General features: G+C 33.8%; 1 protein-coding gene across 1 annotated transcript in view; it reads right to left on the bottom strand.

The window, feature by feature from the left end:
- Nucleotides 1–12,333, bottom strand: part of LOC149557210 (uncharacterized) — a 65,286-nt gene extending 52,953 nt beyond the window's left edge. Inside the window, exons 1-2 of the mRNA XM_089785953.1 lie at nucleotides 12,231–12,333; nucleotides 11,660–11,840 (exon numbers count right to left, since the gene is read on the bottom strand). The gene's annotated coding sequence lies outside the window, so the exon portion shown is untranslated. The remainder of the gene's footprint in view (nucleotides 1–11,659; nucleotides 11,841–12,230) is intronic.
- Between the last annotated feature and the right edge of the window lie 957 nt (nucleotides 12,334–13,290).

The following is a 13,290-nucleotide window of genomic DNA, read 5'->3' as shown; positions in this document are numbered from 1 at the left end:
CCCTCCTGGTCTATTTAGACATCATTTGTATGCATTCTTCCAAACACACCAAGATAAAGTGTCATATTGCATTTGTATTTTTGTTTAAGTAGTTTTCCTTATTTTGCCTTTTGATTCAAACAGTTTTATCTGAGAACACTCGTACAAAATATTGTATTCTTGGGATTCATTATATCTTGTGCCTCATTGTACATGGACTACTGTAACTAAAGTGTCATGGGGGGTTGATGTCTTGCCTTTATTTGCCATCTTCCTTTGTCCAATGAGTTTCCCTTCTGTGACATTAACCCTGACAGGTTTGAGATTGATCACCTCAGTACACACATGTATTCTTTTGTGCATCTTGATCATGTTTCCTTGACATATAGTTCTTTTGGCCTACCTTTCTAGTTGCTTGTCACCTCATCCTTATCTGTATTAGGGAGGTTCTTCTATTGTTTATCAAGCTTCCTTGGTTCAATGGAGTGAACTCTGTATTTAGTTTTTGTTCCTATGTACTAGGCGGATTTAGTGGCTAGGTACCTATGCATTTCGGTGAGATGGATTATTACCATATAGGCACTCTTCTTTTCATTTCTACTTTGGTTGCAACCTTCCATGTTTGATTGATAAACTCTTCAGACTTTAGTGTTTCATGTCATCTGTATCTTCAAGTTCAGTTGTTTTCATTTGTGTGCCTCCTAATTCGATGCAGATTATAGTCTTCTCTACCTGATCAGGTTTTGTTTTAATAGTGGAGGTTTTTTAGATCAATAGTTACTTTTGACAGAGCTTTGCAACTTCTACATGCTTCAATAGTATTCTTCATGATCCATCTTTTGTTCCTATCTTCTGGAACATTCCCTAGCTAGAAGGCTTCTTCAGTCCTTCACTGGTTCTTTTCAACATTATTTCCATCTCTTTTTGGAGTAGGGTTTTTCTCGTGTAATTTTCTCTATTTCTCCTCTTTTCAAAGATTTTCTTGTACTTGGGTACCACATCAAGCTTTGTTGTCGAGACCCAAATTTACTTTCAGTAGTAGTTTCTAGGTTTTTGGCCACTCCCTAAAATTTATCTTAAGGAGGGGGGGCTATTAGAGTAATAAATTTTTTTTCTTATTAATTAAATAAATATAATTTAATTATTAAGTAACTTATTATCTCTAGTTTACTTCAGCTAAACTTTGGGCATATAATAATTAATTCTTTTATTAATTATTATCATGCAACTTAGGTTAGTAACCCACTAGGGTTTGGATCTCCTTTATAAAGAATCTCTATTTGTAATTAACATATTGATTCACTTTCGATTATATTAATTTCTCTTTTTGCTCATCAGGAATGTCTCCTCTATGGATCTAGGAATTCCAATCTCCATATATTTTGCTTCTTTCTTTCTATGACGGGTGTTTGCATCAAGATATTCTTGGGACCTGTGCGGGTGATCTTTCATCAACTTCAACAGTAGACATATTTGAATTTCCACATTAAAAAACTTAAAAGAAAGTGATTGTAGTTTACAAATATAACAAAGTTTAGCAGCATTATGACATACATATTTAATACTCTAGAATCATGAAACTAGAAGAATGAGATAGAATAGAACACATAGATATGTGTGGGGGAACCTTTCTAAGTTAAAACCCCACCCTCCAAAATATCAAGCCAATTTATTATTCAACAAGTTATAATACAATTTCAGGCTCTAAGCCTTCACATGGCAATTTACATCTTGTTCCATCCTAGAGAATATCTAGCAAAACAACCCCATTAAATAAATTCCTTCACTCTCTCTCACTCTGTAAATCAACAAAGACATTGACATTTATAGAGTTCAACACAAGAGGTAGGTTCCCATGGTTTCCAAAACCATCTTCAATGAATAAGAGGTAAGTTGTGTCACAACACAAGAAACTTGCTAACTCCATGACACGTTGGTCATAGCAACTTCCAAGGCAACAACACCTATCTCATCCATAATAGTCATCTTACCAAATACAATGCAAGTACAACATAGAAATTACCATGACCAGGATTAGGCACCTTCCTTAGCTCACAACACTTGTCAAAAGTGAACTCCACCATAAATGCTTGTTGCTAAAATACAATTCCAATGCATAATAGAAATTGTCAACCAAGACTCTTTAGTCTACATAAGAAATTGCCAAAATAATTTCCACACCAAATGGAAACATATGACAATATCTTCCTATAACTTAGAAACGTCCAAGTGAGTATCAACGAAAATATGGAATATGCTATCTCACCACCTACCATGTAGATGCCACTTCACCACGAGGTCCCACAAAGTGAATGATAGCTTAGGAATTTAATAAATTAAGATAAATCAATAAATCAACATGTTAGAACTCTTAAGTTTGAGACACCTTAATCCCAACAAGAATAACACCACTTTACCTAATGAATGGAGCTCCTTGTGGTTAGCTCTTCATAAAAGAATTATAATCTATGATAAATTAACAAAGCCTAACATTTCAAGCCCATTTGATTGTGTTCTTTGTGATCCAGAAAATGACTTGATCAATCATCTCTTTGTTCAATGCTCATTTTCTTGCCAATGCTAGCAAGTTTTTATGAATAAACTATAGTTCAATGCACCTCTCCCAAATAAGTTATGTGATTGGGTTCAAGCATGGCCAAGATTATACTCAACATCATTCTTTGCTTACATTTGAAAAAACTTGTTTATCTTTGGTTATGTGTGACCTTTGGTAGGAGTGAAATAAGCAAATTTTCATATAAGGGAAATTCTCCAATTGACAAAGTACAACAACTTAGGGTGCAATCCATTTGTGAATAAGTTAATAGTTTTGTTGAAAGACCATAAAACTTCATTTTACACAAAATGGGATAGCTCTCTTATGAAAGAATGGAATCTCCTAAAATTGCCATTTAATGGTAGTCTATTAGCATCTGCATCTTTCAAGAATTCCCCTAATTATGTTAAATGGAACTCACTTACACAGAGATTTGTGAAGGTAAATGTGGATGGTGCTTCTAAAGGTATCTTAGGTGCTTCAGACATACATGTATGTATTAGAGATCATATAGGACACTAAATTGCAACAAAACCTCAACACTACCTATAGGACCAAAAATTTTGGCAGCAGTGTCTACAGTACAACCTATAACCCTAGAAAAAAATACTTAAATATACAATGATTCACTTAAAAGAGATTCAATGGCTTTCTTATTCATGGAAACTGAAATATTTCTTAGAACAAGTATATGTGAGTCATTCAAGATATCGCATATCTACCATGAAGGGAATAAACTGGCTGACTATTTGGCAAATTTAGAAGTAAGTGGGATTGAAGTTGACTCTCCAAGGCTAGACATTGATTGGGATGATCATCTCGATTTCAAAATAATCTTGCTCTCAGAATTTAGTGGGTTTTGCACTTAATTCTCTATTACACTCTCATACGGCTGCATGTAGACTATAATCTTTTGTGAGATGACTTTGCAGTGACACTCCTTGCGTTTGTAACCATTACTTGACGAGACAAATGCCCTATTATGTCTTCGTGTTGTTCCCGATTTGAATGTTGTTGTTCCTTTTGTGTTAGACAATCTTAATGCTAACCAAGATAATGCAACGCTTGATGGGAGCCTGGAGAATGAAGTACATATCATCCATATGGAAGAGTAGATTCTTTTGGTAACCTTGTCAAGTTAAATGTAAGAGCCATGATGTATCATGTTCAGCTCTGCTGATCTGGGTAGGTATATTTAATAGTTTAAGGATATATGATATTCGATTTTTTTTAATTATTATTTTTATTGGGTATCCTATATTTTATTAATATATTAGGCTTTTCGCCTTTTGCCTTTAAAAAAGAGACAGAGCACTCTATAAAAGCGGAGATTTTTTTAATTTTGTATACTGTTATCCTTTTCTTCCCTGTTGTTATAAAAGGTTTCTAGTCCAGATTTCACAAAAACACAAACGTGAATGATTTTTTAAAATAATAAATAAACTACTAATGGGAACCATACTGATAATTAAAATTGAACAAATTACTCTTGAAAATTTTACTTTGCGACACAAAAGGGAACAGTTCAACGCTTCAACAATTACCCAAATCATTCACTAGTCCAAAAGCAAGTCCAAAATTGTGACACAAAAAGAGAATAGTTCCATGTGTAAAATAGAAGCTGTACAGTTCATTTTTTAATTGTGTTGCAATTGGAGGGTTGTAATGGTAAATTTTTATCTTCGAAAGAAAATAAAGGAGGATTGTGACCAACTAAATATTCATCTTTTAAATCATGCAGTGTAAACCTGTCTTCATAAAAACTCTGAAGTTCATTGACAAAAATATGCATTTCCTACACATGCGACTCTAATAAAAATGTTCAAGAAGTTCAATAAGAGAGAAAAATGATCTAAATCAATTGAGGGAGACTCCTTGAAGAAAATTACTGATCGTGTAGACTAAATCTTTAGCTACAAGGCTCAGAATGTCTGCACATGAAACAATGGCATTGCATGAACTTTCCACATCTGCTTTTATGGTATGAATGACTTCAAATCTTCTAGTTGAGTTAAGATTAGGACCAACAGTCTTCTTTCCTTTAAAGTTGTGTGTTATCTAGCAAAATAGAGGCATCACATCCTTGTATTAAAATTAAGTATATCTATCGATAAGTAATTTATAAATTTTATTAATGTTCTAAAATGACAATGTCTTCTGAGAGCATCACCTAGACTCAATGAGTGCTAATTGTTTCATTTATTGTCATGAGAGATGGATTCATCTAAATCACTAATGAAATATGAGCAATGAGTTCAACTCAAAAACTACACAATTAAATCCTAATAGCAATATCACAATTTACTTGTTGGGGAAAAATATCCCTACTTATCAATACTTATTAAATTTATTGGACAAGCCAAAACAATTCCATACATACAAATATCTAAGGGAAAAAAACATCTTGCACTCTATTCGTGATTTTAAAAATTAGTAGTGCACAAAACACATTTACAATATTCTTGTAATCCTCTTACATATTTATTGGAGTCTAACTAAGGATTTTATTACAATTTTATGCTCAACAAGAGAAAAATTATCTAATTCAATATCCAAATGTTCAATTTATTGGTTCATTCTTTTCATTTAAGATTGCCAAAGGTTTTTAAGTATTAGATAGTAGCCAAAAAGATGGTGGGTTGGCCCCAAAGTACAAAGAGGCTGAAAAGTCAGCTGAAGGTTACCTCCTAGTCATCTAACCAATACCAACTTTAAACTTCAAAAAGCATATAATGTCCATAGCCAAATTAACAGTATTATCAATCCTTAAACTAATATGTAGAAAAGAATAAAAAATAAACTAGCAGCACTTAAACAAATCATTGCTACTAGTCCCATTAATCGACATATGCATAAAAAGTAAAACCACGTAGGGTACCGAGTTCATAGTCATTAGTAATATAACAACAAAAATAAACAACAGCCCCAGAGCTAGCTACCCCCCTTCTGTCCAGGATCGTCATTCTTCTTTTCCTCAAGTGCGTCCTTATTCATGTCCTCCCACTCCACCTTGACCAGTTTGTCCAAGGTGGTCTTCAACCAGTCCTCTGCCAGGAACCCATAAATGGATCGGGTTGTCTCACTCTCCTTGCCTAGATCCTTCTCATCTTTATTCACCTTCAAAAAGTAAAGGGTGGTGGTCGCAAAATGCATGACTTTGATGGAAAATTCCACTGAAGTTTCAAATTTCTAGTAGATACCAGTTTGATTGTCTGCCAGGGCCCTCATTGACTACTCAAGCCTATCCAATCTAGCCTTGTTGTGGCTCTGTTTGTGGCTATGCTTGACTTTCTTCCCCCCACCTTTAGGAGTTTCTTTCTTGGGGGATGTGATGTCTTCCCCCCACTTCTAGCAAGGGTAGCTTTTAGGGTGTCAAAGATATGAGAGGGGCTAAGAGCACTAGGGACAGGCTTGGTGTCCTAAGGTACTCTCTTCTTTTTTGCAAGTTTGACATCACTTTCGGTGGATTCAAAGCTGGAATCGTGCTTGGGAGGGGGGGACTTAAATTTTTCCAACTGAAGGTGTTTAGTGGTTCTCCTGGCACTCTGCTTACTCTTCCTAGTGTCTAAATCCAACTCAACGAGGCTAATTTTAACCTCAGGGCTAGGGGTTTTCTTGATTTTCTTGTGGCTAGGCCTAAGGCCAAGGTCCAAAGAGACTTGGGGGGTGATAGAGGCCAAAGGGTTTACCAGGAGCGACAGGTTTTGGGCGAATTGGTGGATATAGAATTTGTTCATGAGCCCCTGATGAATGAGGTAGAAGGTTTTACCCTCCTCATGTTTCCTCCTAGCCTTATAAATACAATCTTCCAATGAATGCAATAAAAGAAACATGAAGGAAATGTGTTCCATGTTTCTGAAGTCATTAAGAATGGAGAAATGGTAATAATAAAGTACCTGGAAGTGATCCTCAAGGTTAATATACCTCATAATCACATAATAGATGACGTCCCAAGGTTTAGGAAGGGCTTCCCTTGAAAACCCACAATGCATTGACACCAGCTCCTCCTTGAATTTAAAGAATTTTCGTAGACTAGTTTCCTCATTAACCTTGGTCTGCCTCCGCCAATTGTTTCCTTCATTGACAAACTCTTCAACCCTCACAATGGTTTCCTGAGAGATCTCAAATCTCATCCCATTGATAGTCACCTTCCTGTCCTTCAAAGAACTACATAGAGACACTCTCATCGTGCTTCATCATTCCTTCCATAAATAGTAAGAGACCACCTTCCTGCAAGTAAACCATTGCCACTTCATTGTTACAGATGTAATCCTCCACACCCACCAGTTCAATGCGATCACTAGTACCCATGTTGTCACCCAGTTCAACCACCAACTTTTCAAAATTTCCCAACATTGCCTTGTTGCAAGTTTGGTAGTTACGGAATATAAAATAAAAAACCTTGAAGATTAAAATGAAAAGGCAATCCATAACCATCATAAGTCTATAAGGTTTCTTGAGAACTAAAAAACACCCTCAGCAGCACGTGTTAGCAAACCTTTTCCATCTATAAATGATTGTCGCCAACTATTGTTGGTGCGGGAATTTAATAACTTGTCTTTTTTATCTTATTAGACAGTTTTTTGCATCTCGAAAAATCCACCCTCTGTGTCCTTTTTTGACAATACTCAAAGCTCATGACAATCGAATCATTAATGTGGATCATCATACAATCTTCCCAAACAATCCCTTTATGCAAAGCCATGTCCTCCCGCCCACATGGATAATTGAAGGCCTCCCATCTGTTGTGATGATTCATATGGCATTTATTGTAAGTACGCTCCCTTTCCATCATAACTTGAGTTGATGATGGCAACAATCGGACATCCTTCCATTCAACTAATCACATGACACTATGACCAACTTTGGCCAACTCATCCGTCATGCCATTCCCTTTATGATATATGTGAGCCACGTAGATCTCATGGTATTCTTCCATCAACCTTTAAATTTCATCGATTATAACTTTGATAGACCAATTGCTCTAACCCTCTCCCATAATAGCCTTAATAATTAACATTGAGTCCCCCTCAATGGCAAGCTTATTGAATCCACGAGCTCTCGCAATTCTCAATCCCTACAAAAGTGCCAAGGCTTCCACTTCATTGTTTGAGCCTCCTTTATAGTTTCCAGTATAGGCGACCACCAGATTTCTCATATTGTTGCAAAGGACACCACCAGTCGTGGTGCTTCCCATCATGGTCAAACCGTCGAAATTTGGCTTGATCCAAAACTCAAGGGGAGGGTGTCACAACATCTTCTTTCTAGCCGTGACTTTGGAATTTTCAAATTGTGCCACTATTGAGCCAACATTCCATGTCGATGCCCATTTCATATCAAGTCTGCCCGGGGGGTCGAGGGGTTTCCAACGCTAGATCCCACTACATTCTTTTACGAGTCTTATAATTTGTTGGGCCACCCCCAAGCTAGTAGTGGCTTTTTCCTTGAAAGTCCTATTGTTCCTCCCCTTCCAAATTTTCCATGAAACATATGGGGGGAGAATTGACCATAAGTTTTTGAGGTATGGGTGGGTAGACGAACTGTCCTAGTGAACAAATTGCTTCAACTCACTTTCCATACACCACTAGACCTCCCATAAGGCAAGGACTTCCCTCCAAACATATGTGGCATAAGGGTAGTGGATAAGCAAGTGTGGAATAGATTCAACATCTTGGAGACACAAAATGTAGCAGTTAGCGAGTTGCCAAAGTTGAAAGGAAAAAGAGAGACTACTAAGAAGTGTTGAAGAAATTGAACCCAAAAATACAATATGTTGAGGAAGTACAATTGAGAAATTTGTTTCTAACTATTTTATAAAAGAAATTTCTTGTAATCTCCTACTATACAAAAGAAATAAGAGATCACAAAAAAAACATCACATTGCATGCTAGATTTTTTTATAGGTCCATGGATTATAAATTTTGGATGTTCAAATCATATGATAGGAGACGAGACAATATTTGCCAAGATTAAAGAATATGATAGTGGAACAATTATATTTGTAGGAGAAGTGCTCAAAGGCATTAGAATCATTTCAACATATAACTAATGATATTTATTATATTAAAATTCTAAAACATGATTGGATAAGTGTTAGTCAAATGTGTAAGAAAAGTCGTCAAGCTATGTTTATTTATTTTTCATCATCATTATTCTTTTTTGGGAAACCATTTCAAGCTTTCCTATTAACTATTTATTTGCTCAAAATATTTGTAGAACTTACTAGTTGAGTTTTCATGGACCATTGAAAAAATTGAAAAATATAGAATTTTTGTATTGTTGGGAAGCTTTATCAATTGAACTATTAGTCTATCTTTTCATTTAAATGATCTTATAAATTATTTTCAATGATTTATATTGATTAAGGGAGGGTGAGGTTCTTTGAAAGAATGCTTACTAAAAATATTTATTTTAAATCTAGTGGTCACATTAATTTAATAGTGCTTAAAAGTTTAAACTCTCACTTAAGAATAAGATCTTAAGAAAGATAGCTTTTAAAAAACAAACAGTATTGTGAAATTTTGTAAGAAATGCAGTAAATTAAAAATATTAAATAAAGATTACCTAATACTTTATTTATTTTCTTTAAAAAATCTAAATAATTAGCTGATTGACAAATAGCATAAAAAATTTCCAAGTTCTCAAACAATTATTTTTAATGTTCTACCAAAATTTACCCACTGAATGGTACAGTCTTCTTAAAGAACACCCACTTTTACCTCATGTTCCCATGTTGCTGCTTAAGTGTCATTTCTGCTTAAATTTAAATCGCTTAAGTGTTCCCCTATAAAATTTTAATTCCAAGATAGGGAAAAATTGGAATATTTTCCTAGATAAGTGGAGTAGCTATTGTTTAGGAATTGAAATAAGGGTGCGGTCCCATGGAGGGGGGGCTTCCTAAAAAAAATTCAGCAGATATTTTAAAGATATTTTAGAATTAATTTAAAGTGGGAGGTCCCATGAAATTTGTATTGGAATTATTCTTAAAAAGTTTAAGCCCCATAATTTATGGAAGCAGGTGATCTCAATATTATTATTTTTTAACATATTCAATTTACTTACTAAATAAATAAATATGTTCAACAAATTTATTGATAGAAATTGAAAATTGGTATATGATTGACAAGTGGCACAAGAAAAACTTAAGTTGGTGGGGCAATTTTTAGTCCCCCATCTTTTCCAACCACTTAAATTTACACCCTAAAAAGTAGGGGCTACTACATTTAAGGAGAAGATTCCAATTAATTCCGTAGCAACCTTATTTTTGGTTTCATAAGACCACCCACTCCACAAAAATAGATCATGCAACCCCCCTCATGGGACCGCACCCTAAGCTATGGGAGAAAAGGAGGGGCTTAAAATAAGCAGCCACTGCTTATCGAAAAAACTAGAAGCGTCTTCATAAAAAAAAAGTTATCTTGTTTTTCATTGGCCTAACATTTTGCATTTATATTTTATTTACAACAAATAATATTAATTTTTTATTCAAAAAATATATTTAAGAGTAATGCTTAAAAAATAAGTAGCAAATTTTGTTTTCATGGGGTATTAGCTCCAAATATTACTCCTAAAAATATTGAGTAGCTATTGCTAGCCAAGATAAGCCTAGCAGCAACATGAGAACAAAGTCTTAGAAAAAACAAATTTCAAATCTTGTAAAAGATAATGTATTTTGTTTTTGCCCACATTGCAACAACCACCCAAATCTTAACCTTATACTATGTTGTCGGAAATGAATGTTTGGAGCTCCTAACGTAACATGACATTGATACCATATATTGAATTTTCCTAAAACAAAAACTAGAAACCATCTAAGCTACTCAGAAACAATGTTTTGGATCCCATGTCATATTAAAATATTTATAAACAAAAATCAGAAACCATCCAAGGCCATGAAAGCATGAACTAGAGCAATTATCTCTAAATAGCTGTGACATTTTCAAACATTGTCCAATTCCAAAAATTGTAAGTCAGCTTGATTTTTTCTGCTAAGAAAGAAAGTTACATAATTTACCATTAAACTTATATCTATGAGAAAAGAGGGTAATGTTTTTTTTGTTTTTTTTTAATGAATATATATATATATATATATATATATATATATATATATATAATAGGAAAAACATTCAAACAGTCATTATATCTAATTTTATAAATTTACAAAAGTCTAAATAACACATTATAATGATTGTTTTTTGGTTGTTTCTATTTATAATTTGATCATTTTAATTTATTTATTTTTTTACTTTTGATTAATAGTTAAGCTCTCTCTAAACTTGATTTAAGGTCAAAGAGTGAACAAGTGACCACTTCTAAGTTTTTCCCAAATGTCATCTTTTTACGTGCTAATGAAGCTCTTCCTAAACTTTGTTGCAAGTGAAAAGGTCAACAAATGACCACTTTTAAGTTTCACCCAAAATTCACTTTAAAACGTCCTAATAATTGTATATTCAAAATTGCAAGGATTTGTGGACAAGTATCTTTGTACAATGATCCACTATTACTACATATAAAATTTATATTAAAATTGGAGAAATGATCAAATTAACATTAGGGTGTCCCTTAATGTTAGCTTTTTGACATGTTGACCTCTAATTACTACTATTAAAGGAGTTCCAAAAATGATGATATATGTACCAATTGCAGATCACGAATGTACTAATAATGAATAATTTATTAGCATTTCAAAGTGCAATGAGATATTTGACCACAAATCCAAGCAATTTTTAAAGAATGACTATTGATACAAGAATAAAAGTTAACATTAACAGGGTCCATCACACTCCCCCATTCTGCACTTGTGTATATTGTATCAATAGAGAGACCAATGAATACTCAGAAATTAAAATCTTAACTTTGAACAGCTAAATGACATACAAACTTATACCAAAAAAAAATATTGAATTCTAACTTATAATATAAAAACTATGGATACGCGAAATTAATCTATGCAAATACCAAGTGGCTTCCCCTAATACAAAACGATTAGAACCCGTGTTACATATATACTTACTATTCACTTAATTATATATATACTATCACTTAACCTAAAGAAAAATATTTGTAAAGAAAATAAAGAAACAACCAAAAGAAAGATAAAAACAGAGAAACGGAACGTCTTACATGGTTGCACTTGCACTTGACGCCCATGCCGGGACAAAGGAGTCATTCTAAACCCTCTCTCTGCCATTTTCCCTTGGTAGTGGCTATCTAGCCTCGGAAGCCATTCTTTTCATTTAACCGTTATAAACTTTTCCGGTAAACACCTAGTCGTTGCCTTTCTCGGTCACCCATATACAGTGATCTATGGAAAAAAGGTAAAAATTATGAATAAAGAAGCTTTATTTTCAATTGAATGAGCCAAGGTCAAAATGTTCATCCCAGATGGCATGTCCGACGAAACTAGAGGCTCAGCTATTTAGCAATAAACATAAATATGATTTACAATAGATTTTGATAAATACTTTTTCACACTTACGGTAAGCTAACAATGATGGAGTTTATCATATTTCTACTTAGCAAAACCAAGGCTCACAAAATTTTACAAGCAGAGTCGCCTTGAATTTACAATAGATATCGTACCCACGAATATAGATCAAAATTAACTCTAGACAAAGCAATGCCCTATAAAACGTCATACAAGAGCAAGATATATTGCTAAACTAGATATATAAATTTAGGAATATTCATGTACCTGGAAAACTCTGTTGCAGTAGAAACGCTTCTAACAGTGTCACCAGGGTGAGTCCAAAGGCTACAAAATCACACTTCGCGTCTGCAATTAAACTTTCTTAAACAGCAATATACAACTTCAATGTTATGATTTGAGCAGGGGGAGCATTAAATAAGAAAAAATGGGTTGGTGGATTATTTATACTTTGTACCGCAAAGGTTATAAGTAATAGTCCCAGTTTTCTGTCAACACTTATGTCCATTTAGTTTTCCGTATTCGGTGTACAAGCAAATGTTCCCTCGCCATCCACTAAGACGACGTGCTTTATCACATCACTGTTGACGCAAATCATACACACTTCATTAGTATTGATTCTCATTGCACTCTTTGCTTTACCTTCCGTATGCTGTTCACTAAAGACTGGCTCCACTTGTCACATTTTTTTTTTCACCTGGAGGCACTTATATTTTTCATTGTAAAAAATAAGGGGACGCTCCCATTTTTTAGGCACTCCTTTCCAAAACCAAGGGTTTTTGATGGTACCAGTTACGGTGCAACTTATGCCTTTGACTAAACAGTAGAACAAATGTTCTTGATTTGACTGTTTGTTGAATTTATTAATTAATTATAAAATCACATAATTATGATTTTATAACTTTTTAATTAATTAATAAATTCAATAAACAATCAAATCAAGTGCATTTGTTTGGCTGCATAGACGTCACCGCAACTTATTTGCACCGTGGTGCTTTCCCCTGCCTTGCCCGGATGTCATGCCATACTCCACATCCTATCTGATAGTACAATTTATTTTTTGCAAACTCGCATTGCTTTCCAAATATTAGTATAATTTTAAGAGTAAGTTTTATTTTTAGTTATTTTCAATTTTAGCGTAGAAATATATATAATATTTTTTATGCAAATTTGTATATAATTGAATTTAAAACTTAATTTGTTAAATATATGATTCTAATTTTTCTCTAATAAAATGTTCAATATTAAATTTAAGGAGAAATGAGAACTGATTATCAAATAAATTATTTAAATTAAAGTGGATATATGCAAATTTATTTTTGTTCAT

The sequence above is a fragment of the Cupressus sempervirens genome, chromosome 5, assembly GCF_028749045.1.
Source record: "Cupressus sempervirens isolate cs-2001-9-10 chromosome 5, ASM2874904v1, whole genome shotgun sequence".
NCBI lineage: Eukaryota > Viridiplantae > Streptophyta > Pinopsida > Cupressales > Cupressaceae > Cupressus > Cupressus sempervirens.
The sequence above is the reverse complement of the archived record's forward strand: the minus strand, read 5'-3'. Positions and strand labels throughout refer to the sequence as shown.